This window comes from Erpetoichthys calabaricus, chromosome 13, assembly GCF_900747795.2.
Source record: "Erpetoichthys calabaricus chromosome 13, fErpCal1.3, whole genome shotgun sequence".
Taxonomy (NCBI): domain Eukaryota; kingdom Metazoa; phylum Chordata; class Cladistia; order Polypteriformes; family Polypteridae; genus Erpetoichthys; species Erpetoichthys calabaricus.
This window is the reverse complement of record NC_041406.2, coordinates 28,238,671-28,260,449: the sequence shown is the minus strand read 5'-3', so window position 1 is coordinate 28,260,449 and position 21,779 is coordinate 28,238,671.

Genomic DNA, 21,779 nt, shown 5'->3' with positions numbered 1-21,779 from the left:
TCTAATCTAAAAGACCTAGAAGTGATTCTCATCTTGAAATTGCTTTAATAATCCAGGATAAGGTCCTTGATTGTGCTTAGAACATGGTGTTTGTGGAGAGTGACCTCAACCAACATATGTGGCATAGACCCATAAGCATTGGCAAGGTCCAGCTATGACACAAGCTTCTTTGATAAATTGTGCAACTACACCAGTGTGCACCAAACATCCTGGAACTCCAGGGATGCCACCTTTTTGCACAGGATTGTCAATGTATGCATTTTTCAAGCAGAAGTCCATCTGTCAGAGCGACCAGAATGAAAAATATATTGCCCTCCATGCTGAGAAGTAAGATGCATCTGAACTGATTGATATTTTTTGAGTTCTGTTTGTTTGCAATCCAAGTGCCTTCTGCATACCTCCACTGACTAGCGATCTTTCACTTGTGCCATATCATCCTCAAATGTCTCCACTGTTGGTGCACAATTTGTGGGCAGTGCTTGTACATGATGTTAGGCATTCCACTCCAGGTGCAGATATTTTTGTTACTCTAATTTACTACCTCCTGAACCCCCTTCTGGCTGGGCTCACTTGTAGTGAATTCAACAGTAGGTGGAGCTGGGTTTATAAAGACTTTATGTCGTTCAAGGTCTTACCCTTCTTTCACTTCTTCCACTCAGCTTATGAACTGACCTCTGCGCTTATCTCCTAGTAGTATCTTGGTGAAATGAATGGGCTGTCAGTAAAGGGCTCTTTCCTTTTCATAACTCCAATGCTAGTTAACCCAGTGGAGTGACACGAGGTTTCTAATTAAGATATTATGTAGCTTTGCAAGTAGCAGCTGCACATCTTCACTAGTTCTCTTATACTAACATTTCAAAGTTTATAGCTCTTGCCTCAGCTGATGTATCTTTTTGGCTCTCTGGTTCATGAAGTACGCAATCTTTGTGGTTGGTTTTTCACATCCGAACCTTCCAGAGGCATAACTAACAATTAGAAGTATCATTGAATGGAATCAACTGTCTGCTTCCCCCTTGGTTGTGGCTTGAATAATCTTACATCTTCATCGACCTTCCTTAACTTAGACCTTAGTTCCTCCTGTGTATTGGGCAATGAGACAACAAATTCTATTGGGCGTGATGGTTGGAGGTTCTTCCCACTCATTGTTGATGGCTTTGAGTGTACTGGCAGCCTGAGGACATGACCCATTAAGCACATTCAGTAACAATGGTCAGTAACAATGTCTACCAGCTTCACACATAGGGTTTGCCAATGTTCTTTGTTGTTCTGCATGTTTTGCTAGCATATCTGGCTGTTGGTACCACAATGCTATATTAAAGCCAGATTCTCACAGTGCAGTTGAGCATATTCAACACATACATTAGAATATCCCGCATGCTTGGCCAGTCCTCCATCACACATCCTTATGTGTTATGCCATTGGCTGTGGTGGTACTTCCCAGATAAGTGAAGTCATTCACCTCCTCAATTCTCTTTCCGCCTACAGTAATATGTAGATCAGATGTACAATTGATACTCATGACTTTCATCTTCTTGTCATTGGTCTGGAAGCCAGATCTTCCCCACTTTCGCATTCAGGATCTGATGTTGTAGCCTGTAGGGCCATTTCTGTTTTGGTAGTGAACTGCAGAGTGGAACTGCTGCTTCAAACTGTCACCATGCTGTTTGTTTAGAAGGTGGGGGCCCACTTCATCCATTAATGTATGAACTACTCTGCATAGAACAGATGTTTGAGGTGCATGGTGTGGGGACATTCCTGGTTGGGCTCATATCGCATCTCAACAGGATTATAATTTTCCTACATTTACAAAGTGCTTACCAATAGATAGACTTGTTTGGAAAATAACGTCTACTTTGTGTAAATTTAAAGTTTAGTATTAGATTGTTTTTCTCTGTTTTCAAAGATGGGTAGTTATCACTCATGTTACATTGTAATGTACTGACCCAATTAATTAGGGATTCAGCAGAAGAATCATCATTTGGTCTTAAGAAAGATATAAAAGAGTATCCTCTTATTTGTGTGAAAGTGAGCATTATGTTTTCTAAATATGCTAGCATATTAAGTGAAAACTGTTACAGTCAGAAATATTGAACCTTTGAGAGACACCATATTTAACTTCAGGATGTAATAATAAAGTACAATCGTCAAATTTCTGAAACAGGTTTGATAAAAGTTACCTTAAGCATGCCAAGACAACATATTTTTGAAGCCTGTGTATTAGACCAGAATGGGTCAATGGTGTCAAATTCTGCACTTGAAACTATCAATACAATAATTGTAAGGTGTTCTTTATCAGAAGACATCAGAAAGTCATTGACAAAACAAGCTAACTGTGACAGGTGCAGTAAACTGTAATAAGTTAGGTGATGAAGCAAGTACTTTTTCTTGTACTTTCAAAGAAGGTAAATGTGAAAATTTATTAAGTATATTTCAAACAAGTCAATAATGATCTGACAACTGACACTTCAAAGTAATTAGGCACTGTGCTATTAAGCTTTTCAGTTGTTCTGTTGGGATTTGATCTAAGGGACAGGTAGTAGGATTCATTTAAATATTAAAGTCATGATTTCTTCTTCTGTTATTCAGTTAAAATTAGTAATGCTAGTTTCATAAGGAAAAATAGGGTTTCACACCATAATGCTAACACTGTCAGTTGACTTCAAAATCTGGAATTGTATATTGTCTGTTTTACCATTGAACAATTTAGCCACCTAGGTTAGTGCAGAATACTCCCAAGGTGACCTATTTTGTTGTGTGTTTCCACCTTCAGTTATTTAATTGATTGTTAATTATTTGTGAAAACAATGATGCTACATTTGATTAGTCATGCTGGAAAAGTGAAAAGAAAAGAATTAATAAAACTTCAGTTAATAATAGTTATTAATAAATTATTAAAGTGTACATAAAGTGTTATTTTGAAAAAGTATTGTGGTATTTTACAAATGAATTGCAATATTAATCAAAGATATTGTCTGCTGCATCCGGTAACATTGTACACGTGTGTTTCGATCATCTAGAGACAGCTATTGATGGAAAGGTTAAGCACGCATGTAGCTTGCAATCAAATATGACAAAAGGTAGATATATATATTTAGATTTAATCAGGTTAAAGTTTAGTAAGTGTCATTCCTGCCTCACAGTAACTGGGAATGCATGGAATTTGCTTCTTCTGTCTATGCATTTCTGGATTGATTGGTATTAGTTAGTGTGCCTAACTCTATATGACTACCTTTTTTTAGACTGAATATTAAAAATGTGTCAGTAATACTTCTCAAATCCTGAAATATGTTTAGTCCTTGATGTGCTGTGAAGTAAATAACATCTATTCCCTTATCCCATCCCCACCATAAGCTCTGAAAAATTGTGGTATGAACGATGGCTGCTGCACCACCAGATCACACTATTTTAAAATATATATAACAAATATCTGGATTAAAACTTCATACATACCTTATTCATAGGTTTTTGTTCAAGAATTGCACACAGCACATTCTTTTCTGATTGGCTATGTGATTGAGTCCTGCGAAAGACTGGCACATTGTCCGCTATGTTTGTTTCTTGCCTAACAACCAGTGCTGCTGCATTAAGTACTGGCTCCGTGTGACCCAAAACTGGGCAGATTAAATTAATACTTTTGCAAAATAATGTACACATTTTTGCAAAATAACACAATACTTTTGCTGAATGAATTTATTGATAAGGGAAATGAGACAGAGGACAGGAGTTCTCTTATTCAAGTGGACCATTCCTTCAGGTACTTGTGGGTCCACATTAATGACAAATGGGACTGGTCTCGGAACACAGACGAACAGTATAAGAAAGCACAAAGCACACTCTTCTTCCTTAGGAGACTGCATTCCTTTAATTTGGATAGCAACATCCTTCACATTGTTTTACAATTTTGTGATGGCCAGTAGGATTTTCTACATTGTGGTGTTCTGGGCTGGTAACATCACTTCAAAAGAGGCCCACAGAATCAACAAGCTAATAAAAAGGGCAGGCTCAGTTATACGATACACTCTGGACCAGCTGGAGGTCATGGCAGAGGAGAGAATGAAAAAAAAATTGAGTGCCATTATGAACAACGCTGCAAATCACCGCTCTTCCACACTAACACTGAGGACTATCAGACAGTGAACATGGGAAAAGCACTATATAAAAATTGTATTATTATTATTATTATTATTCAGCAGAAGTGTGTCAAGAAACGCTATGGAGGCTCATTTATACCAACAGCAATATTCCTGAATAATGCCTTTTCTTTCTTTTAAGATTGTTCTTCCTTTTTAGCCATTATGGTGTAAGTTCAGACCATAGTGTGTTTTATTTATATATGATATATGAGATAATATATATTTATTTAAATACTTTCTGTAAAAAAACAAATTTCCCCCTGGGTACAAACATAGTTCTATCTATCCATCTATCTATCTATCTATGTAATAAACTTCCATAAATGTGACTATGACAAATTGGCAAAACTATTACTGACTCACATCTACTTGTATTAATACGATATCCTTGTGATGTCTTTCCATACTTGCAATACTAATAAGAAGTATATATATAAAAGGAAGTATTTTCAAATAAAAAAACACACAGAAAAAGAGAGTTATTCAAAGAGGTGATAGAAGAAACATATGTGAAGCCCTCCTGGAGCTTCTTAAAACAGCTCTAATCCCTGACTCTCTGGTAGGTCATGTAGCCTAACTTTTATGTACTACCAAGCACTCTCCTTTTCTCACCTTCCATCTTTCCTTTTCAGTCAACCTCAGCCTCTGTTCCTCTTACCAAGGCCTTTGCCTCAGCTGTCTTCCTGAGTCTAGACTCAGCTGTCCTCTAGGCAGATGTGGCTTTAAAATTTTTCCCACAATAAGGACATGCCTTCAAATCACTTTGGAGGTTAGAAATGTCTTATTTTTGGCTACAGACCCCCAGGTTAGATCGTTCTCTAGCAGTTCTTAGTGTTCCCGTGTCAAGTTTTACAGACAGCTCTACAGGTATTGTCAGGTGGATGCTGACCAGACACCTACAAAAGTTGTGCTCAGCTCAGCATATCACTATCCACTCTCATGCAGAAAAAGCAAAGCTTCTGGACTGTAATAAAGCACAATGCCCTTTAAAAGCTCAGCCAACTCCACAAAACTACATTAGCATGCTAATCATTATGAGCCAATAAGGAAACATGCATGAAAAAGAAAACATTTATGTCAAGTTCACAATTCAAGATGTTGGTCAACACTTAGGCAGAAAGTCACATGTAAGGCAGATGGTACAATAAAAAAGATAATAATAGAATTTTTAAACTCTGACAGAGTGTCATAAACAGTACATCAGAACAGGAACAGAAGCACCCAACCAAAACATAAATAGAAAACCTTACTTTGTTATATCTCCTGCTCCCATCACATGACTGCTGGTAATAAGCAGAGAGTAACAATAAACACAACCCATAAATGACCAACAGAGTCTGGCTCCAGACCTCCAGTTGAAGACTCCTTCTATGGCTGCTCCAGCTGCATTGTTCTGCTATTTCATTCAGGTCTCTGTGGCTGGGGGTGTGAATTGGGAGTTTTCTGCTAGACCTTCCTCTTCTTGACAACTATATAGTCAAGATTTTCAGCTCTTCTATTTATTAAGGTAAACTGTCATTTAAAGATTCTTTTGTTTACTCTTTTACATATTAATTTAAAACATATTTGGAATGCTTGGTATACTTGTTTTTGTAAGTACTGTGGTGTTAATGAGGAGCTAGTTGGAGTAGGCAGACACTCCCTCTTTCCACTTCTCAGGCAAGTATTAGGACCTGATATGAGTTTTAGCCACGTTATTCACCTTGTTCGACCTCACTGTCTGTCCATATAAGCAAATGCAACCCAATATATATATCTCTGAGCACAATGTAGAACTTAAAGCATCACATCTCCTTCACAGTTTTCAAGCTGCAGGTCTTAAACAGGCAACATGGCCTCCAGCCAGTCTTCCCCATTTTTAATTTCAAAAAGCAGAAATAATCCTAGCTTTCCAGGATAGTGTTATGATTTCAACAAAATGAAAAGTTTAAAGTCACAAAGCCTTCCAAAACCAAAACAAACTACCAATTAGCCAAATAACCAATTACCTTTATTACAATTCAATTCACCCTAATGATCCACAAGAGGTGGACAAATACTGAAGGGAAAACACAAAGGGATAAATGACAAAAAGCAAAGTTCGTTTAACAAAATTTGTCAACTATTTCACAATGAACATTTTTACCCAACACAGCTTTCCATTAGAAGGCATTTCCCACATTTATAGAGGTTTCTGTTCGCATAATTAGTTCTCTTCATTTATTGAGAAGATCATGCAAGTCAAAAATATCTCAATAACAGCTGTGCCCCTTTCGATGACAGCACAGAAGGACAATAGACTTGACACCAGACATTTCAAAACTGGGTTTGCACACTTACGTATGTGTGTTACATGGAGATAATTTAGCATTAGGCATTATGATTGTCAGTCCACTTAACCAGGTGTTTTCATTATTTTAGCCATTATTTCCTAATGATAAAACTAGTAGCTCTGACACTGAAGTAGCTATCCCCAATATTAAAGTACTAGCTGTCCCCAGCGGCTTCACCCACATACTGTAGTAGTGAAACAGGACAAACTTTAAAAATCAGTAAAAAAAAATGTGATTCTAATAATAATAATAATTCTTTCTATTTATATTGCATTTTTCTCACTACTCAAAGCCTTCAGCAATTGCAGGTTAAGGGCCTTGCTCAAGGGCCCAACAGAGCAGAGTCTCTTTTGGTATTTACAGGATTCGAACCAGCAACCTTCCGATTGCCAGTGCAGATCCCTAACCTCAGAGCCACCATTCTGGCCAAGTGGAAGTTAGGTACGCTCCAACGTCAAACATTGGCACTGTATCTGATCGTTTTCAGCTCTGATGGGAGTGCATCCCCCGTGTGGAGAGAAAAGCATGTGGCCGTGATATCTCTGCCAATCAGCAGCTACTCTCTAAAACACACATAGCTTTGATCTCTCTCTCAAAAACATCAAACGTTACTCCTTAACAATCTCTAGCTAAGTGGAGGCAAGGTACCTCCAACATGTCGCAAGAGGTACAATGACTCGAACAGAGGCTGACGTGTGAGTGAGGAGGGCCCCACCCCCTTCCCATGGTCCACAGCCTCTCTCTTGGATTTGCGCAATTAAATCAGTACCGCAAGTGAACTATGATACATGATCAACCGGAATGTTACAGCAAATTATACAAAAAAAACCTGATCTAAATCTGTTAAGTAGTTCTTTCGTGAAAAGTGGACAGACATACATACATACATACAGCAAGACAGACAACCGTTGGATTTTATATATATATATACTGTATACTAGGGAGTCCACCCTGCTCGCTTCGCTCGTCAACCCTCCTGGCCTGCACTATGCACTAGCCACTTCGTGTCTCTGCTGCTCGTGTTTTGAAGAGGGGGGCTGAACACACCCCAAGGTAATACAATAGGAAACAAATAGTTTTTTTTTACCTCGTCTTTGCTTGATCACCTGCTAGCTTGATGCTACTGCCGTGCCGCATGATATACATCAATCACGGCACTTCAAACATTTAAAAACCTGTACAGCAGCTGTCCTACTCTTTGTCTTTTATTTCTGGCCCCAGGCGTGGTTAAATCTTTTGGCACAAAGTCTCATCTCGCAAGACATGAGTTCTTGATAGTTTTTAGTTTATAATTTAAAAATGGAATAAGAATCTGAAAATCTAACAACATCACATTAAAGTTCAATAAATTCTGAAAAGAATGATACCAAAATATATATGTAGGTTTTAAAATAAGCCCGATTTAAAGCATAACAAAAACGTCACATAAAATCGTTGCATAAAATCGTTGCACTTTTAGACTTAGGATTTTATATATAAACTAGACATTAAGCCCATTACAATAACGGGCGCTAGAACAGCAGTCCATAAACATTAGTAGGAACAGTGTATATTAAATGGCAAGGGACCTTTTACCTCATTAAATTTTTCCCGTAAAATGCCTGTAATTTTCTCTGACAGTAATACTGCCTTTGCTGTCCGTAATATGCGTTTAATTTTCTGTCACAACGGTGGGCAATCAGCAGATTCTCCCCAGCAACTGATGTAATGTGCGCGAAAATAAATCAATTTTTAAAAGTCATCGAATTGTAATATCATGAAAATTTGTATATTTAGGAAAACCCCTTCAACGACTTACACTTTACCGGGCCAAGCTTCTTAATCGCAAATCTGACATCCTCAGAGTGAACACTTGCACAACAATGGGGAAGCTGGTCTCTGCGTCTCAGTACCCGATTGGATTTTTCGCGTTTTCTGTTTTAGGTCTTACCTCATTTACCGAAATCCGATTGGATCTGCCACGCGATATTTTATAGGTCCCGCCCTCTCTGTCTTGTGTTACGCGTCAGGCGGCCTTTGAAGCATCTGCTTTGAAGCATCGCACCGTGCCCCGCACATGTGTACTTCACCAGAAGACACACACACACACACGGACACTGGACGCACACAGGGGTTTTATTAAAGAGGATATACTGTATATATATATATGTATACAGTATATATATATATATATATATATATATATATATATATATATATATATATATTGTCACACACATGCGCATGGGAGGCAGCTAAAGGGCTTGAGTGACGGCAGTACTGAGGGGTGCCGGGAGGTGGCAGAGTGCACTGACTCTTTTTCTTTCTTGCCTGCAGACCATTCCCGGGAGATTCCACCTGACTCTCGTGACATCATTTCCGGGACCAAGCCAATGGAAGGAGTCCTCACTGGCTCCGGCTCCTCTGACGTCACGTCCGGGCCCGAACCAATGGAGAATGAACACATCCCTGATCCTTATGACCTCACTTCCTGTCTTCCCCTTTAAAACCCTGCCCTTTGTCCTTATTCCTCAGTCTGATCTTGGACTCGATTGTATGCACTTCAGTGCTACCGTTTTGTTCATTACAACTTTGCAGCCAAGGATTTGAGATTATATGGGTGGCTGCCCCAAACCTTTTTCTGTCTCAGACTCGTTTTGTGACTATATATATATATATATATATATATATATATATATATATATATATATATAAATATATATATACTGTATACATATATATATATATAAATATATATATATATTTATATATACATATATATGTATATATAAATATATATATATATATACACATATATATGTATACAGCATATATATATATATATATATATATATATATATATAGATGTATAAGGGAGCAAACTCCATAGAATTAACAGCTCAAAACAAATATAAATATTTTTACATTTCTTATGAATTGTCCGACATGCAAATCTGGTGAGTGTTTCATGGATCTTGCCGATGAGAAACAAAGCAGGAATATTAAAGGTGATGCACTATCACTAACCCTGTTTCCGTTTATACTTTTACAATGGAAGACAAGCCCCAGGAAAACGTCTGAGGTCACTTTTGCTTCAGCACCACGATCCCTGTCCCTTTTGGTCCACCTTCATTCAGGAACCTTCCTTCTTAGGTGGACAGAGCTTCAACACAGAGGTGTTTATTTTTTAATTTTTTTTTTAAGTTTGTAGGACCCACACAATTGGCAACAGACACAATTTGTTTAGAACAGTCATTATGGCCATTAAATGCCTTGCCACTGGAGCCCTAACACTTTATTTGACTTTGTATCTCATTTACAGAATGTCAATCTCACATTACTGCTCTTTTCTAAGTGCAAAATAAGAGAAGACAAAAAGGCAACCTGATTCAACATGTTGACTGGGAAATTAGTTGGACCAAAAGCCAGCAGCCAGTTATTTCCAGGGCTGGGATTGGAAGTCACAGTTTCAGGAGCCTCTGAGGTTTCTTTTTTGTAGTACCACACACAGAAGTGTGCTCTGATTGCGTTAGGGCTGTTCCACGCCTGGTTGACCTTCAGCGGTATGTGTGTTCTGAGCAATCCTTTGCCAGTTAGACTATCTCTCAGAATTTCAGGTTTAAAAATATTTAGATAACATATTGCATAAGATGCTTCTGAAAATCACTACCGTACCATATTAGATATACTGAAAGAAAGTCAAAGGTTACTATGTCTAATAACTTGATCTAGAAATAAATTATAGATTTAAATAAAAAGATTAATGACCCATTAACTGAAAAAAGCATTAACTTGTATCTTTATGCCAGGCATTTTATTATTACAGTATTTAACAGTCTGCTAATACGATACTTTAGTGGTAATTTTAATAATAATAGGTCAGGCACTGTAGATGTCATTATGAAATGCTCAGTGCCCATATGCTTCCTAAAGCTGTAAGCAGTGAGTCACGGAATGAAATAAACTAAGGAAACATCTGGTTACTCTTTTTACACTTTTCAATAATGTATTATATATCTTTAAATATTTCTAAGCAAATAGAACAAATAGTAACAACGTGGTATTATCATGGGGAACAATTTGCTTATATTTATAAAATATGGTAAACAGAAGAGTTTAAATGCAAAAAATAGCTTTTACCGATGGCAAATGCACAATTACTGAAAAAAACTAAACAATTAACAGATATTTCACAGAAATACTGAAAGTAAAAATTTGCAAATCTCACTGAGAATTGTAGATTTAACTTATTATTATGCTGATACTGTACTCTCAAATACGAAAATGTATTCATGAAAAAGAAAAATGCAGAAATGCTTACTATGGGCTGCAATTTATCCAAATTAAACACAATTATTTGGTTTTTTTTAACTAAATACTTTTTTAATTAACATACATTGTCTATAAAGTATTCCATCCCGCTTCTGGGCTTTACTATACTATTTCCATATAGTCATAATAAAAATACTATTATTGCTCCTGAATTATTATCTATGTTGTAACGTATAATTTTTTGCACTCTCCCCTCAGTGTTTATGACATGTCAGTGCCCTGCAACAAAGCCAAGGTTCGTTTCACATTCTGTTTCATATTATACATGTGTATTGTTTTTAATTACCTATTTTGTGTTTTATTGTTTTCAAACTAATCTTTTTAATTTTTTCACATTTATTTCACAAATGATATATGCTGTACATATATATATACAGTATCTTATATATAAATGTCTACGTGTGGAAGTGTGCATGTCTGCCTGGCCCGGAAATGAGAGGTGGAGTCGGGGTAAGGGCTCCACCTCTGAGGAAACAGAAAACTCACTTAGCCGCTAATAACACAAGCGAGGCGAGCACGTCAGCAAAACGAAACCTTAGAAGAAAGACAAAGTCGCTTAGCCGCTAACATCGGCAAAACGGTACTTTTACTTTTCCTCCCACTGCTAATACACATGCGATGTGAGCACATCGGCAAAACGAATCCTCCTAGGAGAAAGATGCCCAGAGTAGATCCTTTCAATTACCTGACATCTCTACATTTCAGTGTTTTTTTCTGATGATTTCAATAGTTTCTGAGGACCCTGGGCTTTTTACAGCACAGGCTTACATAGCTAGTATATATATACAGTAATCCCTCCTCGATCGCAGGGGTTGCATTCCAGAAGCCCCCGCAAAAGGTGAAAATCCGCGAAGTAGAAACCATATGTTTATATGGTTATTTTTATATTGTCATGCTTGGGTCACAGATTTGCACAGAAACACAGGAGGTTGTAGAGAGACAGGAACGTTATTCAAACACTGCAAGCAAACATTTGTATCTTTTTCAAAAGTTTAAACTGTGCTCCATGACAAGACAGAGATGACAGTTCCGTCTCACAATTAAAAGAATGCAAACATATCTTCCTCTTCAAAAGAGTGCGCGTCAGGAGCACAAAATGTCAGAGAGAGTGAGAGAGACAGAGAAAAACAAACAATCAAAAATCAATACGTGCCGTTCGAGCTTTTAAGTATGCGAAGCACCGTGCGGGAAGCATGTCGCTTGACAAAGCAGCTGCACTGAAGAGAGCAATGTGAAGATAATCTTTCAGCATTTTCAGACGAGCGTCCGTATCATTCAGGGGTGCGAACAGCCCCCCTGCTCACACCCTCTCCGTCAGGAGCAGAGAATGTCAGAGCAAGAGAGAGAGAGAGAGAAAAGCAAACAATCAAAAATCAATAGGTGCTGTTTGATCTTTTAAGTATGCAAAGCACCATGCGGGAAGCATATCGCTTGACAAAGCAGCCACATGTAAGCCCAGCAAAGAAGGGAGCACTGTGAAGGTAATCTTTCAGCGTTTTTTGAGGAGCGGCCGTGTCCTCTAGAGGTGCGAACAGCCCCCGTGCTCACAATATATTTGAGGAGTTTTATTTAATACGTAATACGCGCTCTGGTTGGGTAGCTTCTCAGCCATCTTCCCAATAGCATCCCTTGTATGAAATTAACTGGGCAAACCAACTGAGGAAGCTTGTACCAGAAATTAAAAGACCCATTGTCCGCAGAAATCCGCGAACCAGCAAAAAATCCGCGATATATATTTAAATATGCTTACATATAAAATCCGCGATAGAGTGAAGCCGCGAAAGTCGAAGCGCTATATAGCGAGGGATTACTGTATATGTATATATATATATATATATATATATATATATATATATATATATATATATATATATACAGTGGAACCTCTAGATACGAGTTTAATTCGTTCCAGCACTGAGCTTGTATAGCGAATTTCTCGTATCTAGAACAAACTTCCCCATTGAAAATAATGGGAATCCAGTTAATCCGTTCCGCACCCCAAATATATTAACATAAAAATTAATTTTCCTAACAAATAACACTGATAAATTATATATACTGTAGTCTACCTTTAATAAATAACACTGGTAAATAATATAACTGATTATTGAAAGAATCAAAACAGGTGTCTAAAGTGCAGTAGAGCATTCAATAAATCTTTAAATAAATAATCCTTAAAACAGTTGTGAAGTGGAGGTTTAAAATACACAAGAATAACAATCCTTTAACACGAGGTTAAAACGTCAAAAGGATGCAGTCTTTAAAAAACAGATGACAATCCCCGGTGCTTCTTCTCTGTTAGCGTCTCACCTGCGGGCTCTGCAACAGGCGAGACACTCTTAATACAGCTGACCTTCTCTACACCGTCCTGCTTCAGCTGTTTGGCTCGCCTGTTCAGCTCACTGTTCAGCTACACGCGAGCCTGCACTCACTCGCTCGCTCGCTCTCTCTCTCTCTCTCTCTCTCCCGCACCGCCTGCCTGCCTGCCTGCCTGCGTGCGTGCATGCGTGCGTGCGTGCGTGCGTGCGTGCGTGCGTGCGTGCGTTCTCTCTCCTGTCTTTTCTTTTACTTCTTCTCCCCCTTAACCGGCTCGCGCTTCTCTATATATGCGGGGAGGACATGGCAGCTGCAGCCCATCAGCCACAGGAACAATCATGGATGTGGGCAGTTTCCCACCTGTGCACTTAAGTGAGAAACGCAGACACTGCAGATCGCGGCTCGCAACTGCTACCACGCCCCCTCGCTAAACTGAGAGCTATACCTACAGCCTGGCTCGTGGCTCGTTATGCGAGCCAATGCTCGCATTTAGATCTGAATTTTTCGCTCATACTTTCCTCGTATTTTGAATTTCTCGTATACAGAGGTGATCGTATCTCGAGGTTCCACTGTATATCAGTTATATATACATAACAGGCCAAACCCGATTTCAGGACAAACTAGTTTAGACTAGGCCGAACCAGTTTGTCGAAGCAAATAGGATGAACCTTGTCCAAACTAGATTATCTTGAAATCAATGTAGAGCTACCAGGACAAACTGATTTGTCCTAGTCTAAACAAGTTTGACCTGCAATTGCTCTATTCTAGGCCAAACTGATTCATCCTGTCGCGCTTTAGACAATCTGGCTTGGCCTAGTCTAAACTAGTTTGTCCTAAAATCAGTTCTGGCCTGTAAGATATTTTTATACATGTATAGTGTGGAAAGGATCAGACCCAGACACAAACAGGCAGACACAGAATGTCCCCAAACACACGTTTATTGCACCACACATGAATACAGTGCACCAATCACCATCAAATAGTCCTTCAGACTTCTTTCTTTCCTCACTACTGCCTCCAACTCCTCCCAGGCAAGCTCCGTCCTCTTACACCCAACTCAGGCTGTTGAGTGGAGTGAGGCAGCCTCTTTTCTACAGCGCCCTGCATGGCGGAAGTGCTGCAAGCGAGTTCAGCTCCTCTTCTGGCAGCACTTCCAGGTGTGGCAGAAGTGCTGCAGACCACAGTTCCAGAGCTGTCCAGGCACTCCCTGGTGGTGGCCACGTCCCTCCATAGGGTTGAGCTCCCAAGGTCTGTGGCCCCCATGTAATCCAGGTAGGTTGCCCGGTGGGGCAAGGTCCCTGGACATCTGTCACAATTGCAATACATGTTGTATGCAAATTTAGTGCATTGTCTCATGCCTAGTCAGGATATCGTATTATGTAATATTATCTACTATTGAATTCTTCTCTGTACTTGTAATATTTCTATTGCACTATTGTACTGTATTGAGGATTGCTTCTGTTCTGTTCTGTGTATTGTATTGTATTTGCCCCCTTTTTTGACATCCACTAAACACCCAACCTACCTGGAAAGGGGTCTATCTTTGAACTACCTTTCTCAAGGTTTCTTCCAGGTTTTTTTTAGGAGTTTTTCCTTGTCTTCGTAGAGATTCAAGACGCTTTTGTCAAAGACAGGGCCTGTTAAAGCCTATTGCGGCACAAAATAAATTGTATTGTATTGCATTGTATTCTATTGTATATATGGTGGGTGGTATTGGTGGCAAAAATGTATCTTGTCTCAGGTGGCATTATTAAACGTGCTGGCCCTGGTTAAATCAAAGTTCTTCAAAGTTAAAGGAGAGCAATTTTATATCTATTAAGAAGTATGAATAGCACATGGAAAGGAACCAAGCAGATGTTTATTTTTTGATTACAAAATACAGTATGGCTAGGGGGAAAATATGGTAGCAGGGTATAAATATAACAAATGCATAAATCTTGCAAACAAAATATAACAATTTACTGTACGGCTCAAATATATCTGGAAGGCAAAACTTTACTGGAGCATCAGATTACAGACAATTTCTGTGAGACTACCCATGAACACTTTTTACTTTTCATAATGATTAGCAAAATCTTGATGAGAGGCAGGCCAAGACCGCAGGCAAGGATTTGATTGATGTCTGCCAGCAGACAGTGAGGAAAGTATACAATAACTAAAGTCAAGAAGATTTTCATAGGCCTTGGTTTTTTGGATCATATAATATCTTCAAGCGAGTTCTTATTAGGATTATTAAATGTTACTGTGCACATTACCTTAGCTGAACCTTCGAGATTAACTGATTTTTTCTTTTCTGCTAATCAACTTCTACTTGCAATTACAAGGTCATTTATAATCACAAAGGAGGCTACTTTGTAATTTTGTTCTTTGTACTAAGTGATAATTATATTGTACAAATAAAATGGCCTTTAAGAAACAAATAAATACTTCACCAAAATGAAAGAAATTTTAAAAGCTAATTTTTTTTAAGATCCTTATCAGGACAGAGAAAGTAAAAAAAAAAACAAAAAAAAAACAAATTGCTCAGATTTTATTGCTATATTGTAATTGAAAAAATTGGTATTAATGGGCAAGGGTGATGTGCTTTCTAAAATGTTGAAAGCCGTACATTTATTATATTTTTTCCTTGTGGAGTGAATTAGCATTTAGCAAGGCCAGTCTTGTTTTAAACGGGTTGCTGTGTTCACAATAAAATATAAATGCAGTGCTGATCCTCAGCAAAAAAATATTAAAAAATTTCCAGAGCTACAGTCATCAGCCTGCCTGTTGTGAGCACACTGAGCGTGCAGGGACAGTGCATACATTTTTAAATATACAGTATGCATTCAGCAAAGCTTTACAAATCCACCACAATTACTTTTACTCATTAGATGAAAGGTATTGACTCTTATTTGTTTTTGTTAATAACAAAGACCCTAAACATTTTCTTTGCCATAGTTCAGGGTGTCAAGCTTTCAAATTATTCTTGGTCTCAGATGTTTGCTTGCTCTATTTCATCTTTCTATTCAATCTCTGAATCCAGTTCTTGCAATACAGGCTTCTGGGGCCTTTACTATTGGCATTGGGTGAAAGGGAGCAACAAACCCTGGAAGGGATTTTAAACTCACATGCACATACCCTCGGTGGCAGCTCGCGTATAGGCACTGTGGAACTGCAGCACCCCCTATTTCCACTTGATATTATCGATAACATTTAATATAATGAGTCCTTTTTTTCTTCAATTCTTTCTTTATACTTGTACAATATATAATCCTTAAGCTTAATGTCAGTAGCCATCCCTCAGTTTATGAAAAAGACACAAAAATCTTTGTATGGAACTGTGCGCTTCACAGTTCCAGCGGCGTGGTGTTTGGCTGTTGTGCGCATGCGCACATAAGAAGCTGCATGCGAGTCTGCGAGGGAGAGAGAGCACTGTCGCTCCCGCAGTGCCGACCCTGGCGTGCTGGTGGAAGGTAGTGTTTTTTTTTACTCCGCGTGTGTTGTGCTTAAAAACCGTGTACCATATTCTTGAATGTGATAAAGTGTAGAATTAGATTATTATCCTGCTTCCAGCTATTCTATTTGATTCTTTTTTTTTTTTCGGTTTCTGAATAAATTTTCTTTTTATACATGTTTGTTTCCTTTTACACAATTTTAAAACAAAGGCTAAAAATTTTCTGGAGCAGCACCCCCACTAATTTTAGCTACGAGCCGCCACTACATACCCTGCCCTTTGTTCCTGATCCTGATCATAATTTTTATGGACAGAATTTTTAGGTACTGTGAAGGGGTGAAGGGGATCCATTTCAGTGACATCGTGATCAGATCGCTTGTTTTTGCAGATGCTGTGGTTCTGTTGGCTTCATTGGTGCCTTTGTGTGAAGTGGTCGGAATAAGGAACAGCACCTCCAAGTCTGAGGTCATTTTTCTAAACCAGAAAAGGGTTGTGTGTCCTGTGCAGGTTGGAGAGAAAGGGAGGAGGGACTTGTTTACAAGTGAGGGAGGAAGGGAGTGAGAGATCATACTGGCTGGTTGTGGTGAACAAAAACGCATAGCTCTCGATCTGCCAGTTGATCTGTGTTCCAGCTCTCACCTATGGCCACAAGCTTTGGGTAGTGATTGAAAGATCTAGATCATGAACACAAGAAATTAACTTCCTTTTTTAGGGTGTCTAGGATCTTAGCGATAGGGTGAAGAGTGCAGACATTTGGGAGCTCAAAATAGAACTGCTGCTGAAGTAATTCTGGGATTTGATTATGATGTCTCCTAGATGACTCCTTGCAGAGGTCTTTTGGGCTCGTCCAACAAGAAGGAGACCTTGGGGCAGACCTAAGACATGCTGGAGAAATTATATCTCCTAGCTGTCCTGGAAACGCCCAGGGAGGAGCTGGAGAAGGTGTCAGGGAAATGGACGTATAGGCATCTTTGCTTAGACTGCTGACCAGCGAACTGAATGTAAAGAGTAAAAAGTTGATTAATGGACGCACTTTCACATACCATCACTCACTAGTGATAAACAAAACAGGCAAGCTTCAATTCAGGGAACTGACACTAAAATTGGTTTCTTTAGAGATTTTACAATTGAAAAATGCAAAACTCACAAAAAACAATTTTGAGAAGTTTTAAAGGTGGAAAGCAAGGAATACTGCTCCCTAAATCCTCAATAATATGCCCACCTGCTCCAAGCGCCATAGAGCTTGAGGTTAATTTTTTATCTTTGATGTGTCATTAGGATCACCCACACAAAGTGTTTTGCTCACATCTCCCCTGTTCTCTCCCAGCTTCACTGGTTACCGGTTCCATCAAGGATTAAATTCAAGATTCTGCTTCTCACCTTCAAAGCCCCTCTCTACCTCACACAGCCCCTAGTTCCATACACTCCTTGTCACTCTCTCAGGTCCTCACAGAGTAATCTCCTTACTGTCCCACACACCAGACTCTCCACCCTGAGAGGCAGGTCCTTCAGTGTTATGGCCCCTCAACTCTGGAACTCTCTTCTTCAGTCTCTCCGAGATTTCTCCTCTTTCTGCACCTTTAAATCTCAACTGAAAACTTTCCTCTTCTACAAACTTTTGTCTTCTGTGTAATTTTTTTTTTTTCACTCTGTATGTAAAACGACCTTGGGTTTGTGAAAGGCTCTCCATAAATGCAACTTATTATTTATTATTATTATTATAAATTTAACAAAGTGGTGGGTTTAGTATGTACTATCAGAACACATCTTGCAGATCAACAAAATCTCTATGCCAGTCAAGAAATGAGCTACTGGAAAAATACACCACACTCTCCATAAAGGGCAGTAGAGAAGAAAATGTAAATCATTAGAGAAAAGGGGCATTTTAGCTTAGCTTTCATTACTGTTCTAACTTGTTCAAATCAATTTTACATATAGAGCACATTTAAGCAACAGAATTTACCAAAGTGCTGTGCAGCTTCCATAAATACACCAATCCATATATAGATACATCCATCCATCCATCCATTTTCCAACCCGCTGAATCCGAACACAGGGTCACGGGGGTCTGCTGGAGCCAATCCCAGCCAACACAGGGCACAAGGCAGGGAACCAATCCTGGGCAGGGTGCCAACCCACCGCAGTATATAGATACAGTAAACAAATATTCCAAAAATATTTTAAAAAATAGATTAAAAAGCTAAGGCAAAAAGATAGGCTTTCAGGTGGGATTTAAAAGTGACCAAGGTTGGTGCTGACTTAATATAAAAAGGTAGACTGTTCCAAAGCTTAAGGGCAGCTACTGCAAATGCACTGTCTCCTCTAACCTTACCATACCACGTATAAGTCGGGTCTTGAAACCCAAAAAATTGATCCTAAAATCAGACCTCGACTTATACACCCGTTCAAAAATGCAACACTTAATTTTTTTTTACATCTTCTTGCCTCCTCCAATCTCACATCAGTTTCTCAGATGCACCAAATTTTGTTGCAGCAGCGCAGTTACCAATTTCTTTCGCTACTTCAAAGATGTTTAATTTAAAACCAGCTTCATATTTTCTTCTGATCGAGTGCTCCATCGTAGATAAGGGATGCTCTTATGATAAAGGTGTATGAGGGTGTGAGATACAAAAAACACAAATCAGTGCAAACGTTGCCTCGGAATAGTTCGGGTATTACCATGTGGTCATGTAGGCACAATAGAGAGAGAGAGAGAAGTTAGGTGCACACGCTGATACAGCGCATTGCCACACCCACATAGAGAAAAAAGGCAGTGTGCCCGTGGTTACTCTCTCAGGTGGAGTTAGCATAACATAATCTCTTGGACCAATAGCGTGAGTTTTCCGCAGTCGACTTATACGACCAGCATTATAGAATACCAGAAATTATACGATAAAATCAACTCCCGATTTATCCACGGTAGAACTTATTCGTGAGTTTATACGGTAAGTCCTTTTTGTTGTTTGTGGTCCTTTTTGATCTTTGGTCAGCGGACCACAGTAACCTTGAAGGAGAATAAGGGTATAAGACATCACTAAGATAAAATGGGATAAAACAATTCAGGAACTTAAAAACACACCGTTAAATTTTAAACTCAATTCTGTAGTGAACAGGAAGCCAGTGAAGAGAGGCTAAGACTGGGGTGATGTGATTCTGTTTTTGTGTGCCTGTTAGTAGTACTAGAGTGTTGTACCGTGTTAGCCGTTATGGATGTAGTGAGAATTATGGATGTAGTGAGAATTTAAGCAAAATGACACCAATAAAAGGTGTCATTTTGCTTATTTTTCACTATGTGCCTGTTAGAACCTGGTAACATCGTTCTGGACGAGCTGAAGACGAGCAAAGGATGACTGATTAAGTCCAATGTATAATGAGTTGCAATAGTCAAGCCGAGAAGAGACAAATGCCTGAATTAGTGTCTCAGAATCAGCTACAGAAAGAAGTGGCTTGACTTTAGGTAGTACCCTGAACTGATAGAAACAGGCTTTAACAATATAGTTATTTTTTTATCAAATCTGAAAGCATCGTTGAAGCAAACATTAACACAGACAGCACATCTACAGTATCAAACAACCATAACATAGCCACGTTTCTTTTCTGTAGGTCAGGTTTTTCTCTCCAGCTGTGTATGGGTTGCTGGGTTTGGAAAAAAGATATAAAGGACACCAACAAGACAACACTCAGATATTACAACATTTTGATAGAAAAGTTAAAGAGAAACACCTTATTAAAATCTTTTTTTTACAAAATTGTTCTAATAAATCATAAAATTCTATATACAGTGGATATAATAAAAGTATTTATTCCCTTGGATATTTCCATATTTTATTGCTATCTATATATATAATTCACTAAGCAGCCGACAGGGCACGCAAGACAACCATGGGATACGCACGACATAGCCACGCCCGCCAACTCACAGAGACCAGCCCACCAACTCTAACACCATGGGATACAATGACAATTCACACAGCCACGCCCACCAACTCTAAGAGCATGGGACGAGAACGCCTGCCCGCACGCCCGCCTGACTGTTACCAGCACCCCGCCCACCAACTCTAAGACCATGGGATACGATGACAACTCACAGAGCCACGCCCACCAACTCACAGAGCCCCGCCCACCAACAATTCACTAAGCAGCTGACCATGGCACACGCACGACAGAGCCACGCCCGCCAACTCACAGAGCCCTGCTCACCAACAATTTGAGCGAGAGCAAAAGCATTTGCCAAGAATGTTTTCATTAATCAAGAACAAAAGTCGGAGGTTCGAAGATGATCACATACTGTCGTAGTTCCGACCATAAACGATGCCGACTGGCGATCCAGCGGCGTTATTCCCATGACCTGCCGGGCAGCCAACCAGGTAACCAAAGTCTTTGGGTTCCGGGGGTAGTATGGTTACAAAGCTGAAACTTAAAGGAATTGATGGAAAGGCACCACCAGGTGTGGAACCTTTCGCTTGATTTGACTCAACACGGGAAACCTCACCCGGCCCAGACACGGAGAGGATTGACAGATTGATAGCTCTTTCTCGATTCTGTGGGTGGTAGTGCATGGCCATTCTTAGTTGGTGGAGTGAATTGTCTGGTTAATTCCGATAACGAACGAGACTCCCTCCTGCTAAATAGTTACGCGACAAAAGAGCGGTCGGCGTCCAACTTCTTAGAGGGACAAGTGGCTTTCAGCCACGTGAGATTGAGCAATAACAGGTCTGTGATGCCCTTGGATGTCCGGTGCTGCATGCGCGCTACATTGAATGGATCAACTTGTGCCTACCCTGCGCCGAGAGGCGTGGCTAAGCCGTTGAACTCCATTCGAGATGGAGACCAGGGCTTGCAATTGCTCCCCACAAACGAGGAATTCCCAGTAAGTGCGGGTCATACGCTCGCACTGATTAAGTCCCTGCCCTTTGTACACACCCCCTGTCTCTACTACCATGGTCGGGTGACTTGGTGGATTACATATAGAAAAGCAGCCGGAACCGCAAAGAACAATGAAAAGTCAACATGGCTCAGAGGTGCTTGTGGACTGTAGCAGAGACAAAAGCGACTGAGGCGGTGTTTGGAAAATGAACAGTCAACGTGACTCACAGGTGCATGTGGACTGTACACAGACGAAAGCGACTCAGGTGAGGAGTTGGGGGCGGGCACATGAGCAGGCAGTGCGTACTAAACGATGACTAAGAGATGACTAAGAAATCAGCAGACTAGAATGGCGGGGGTGCCAGGGCGGAGGGGGCGGAATGGGCATCCTTCCCCTCTCCCCCCGTT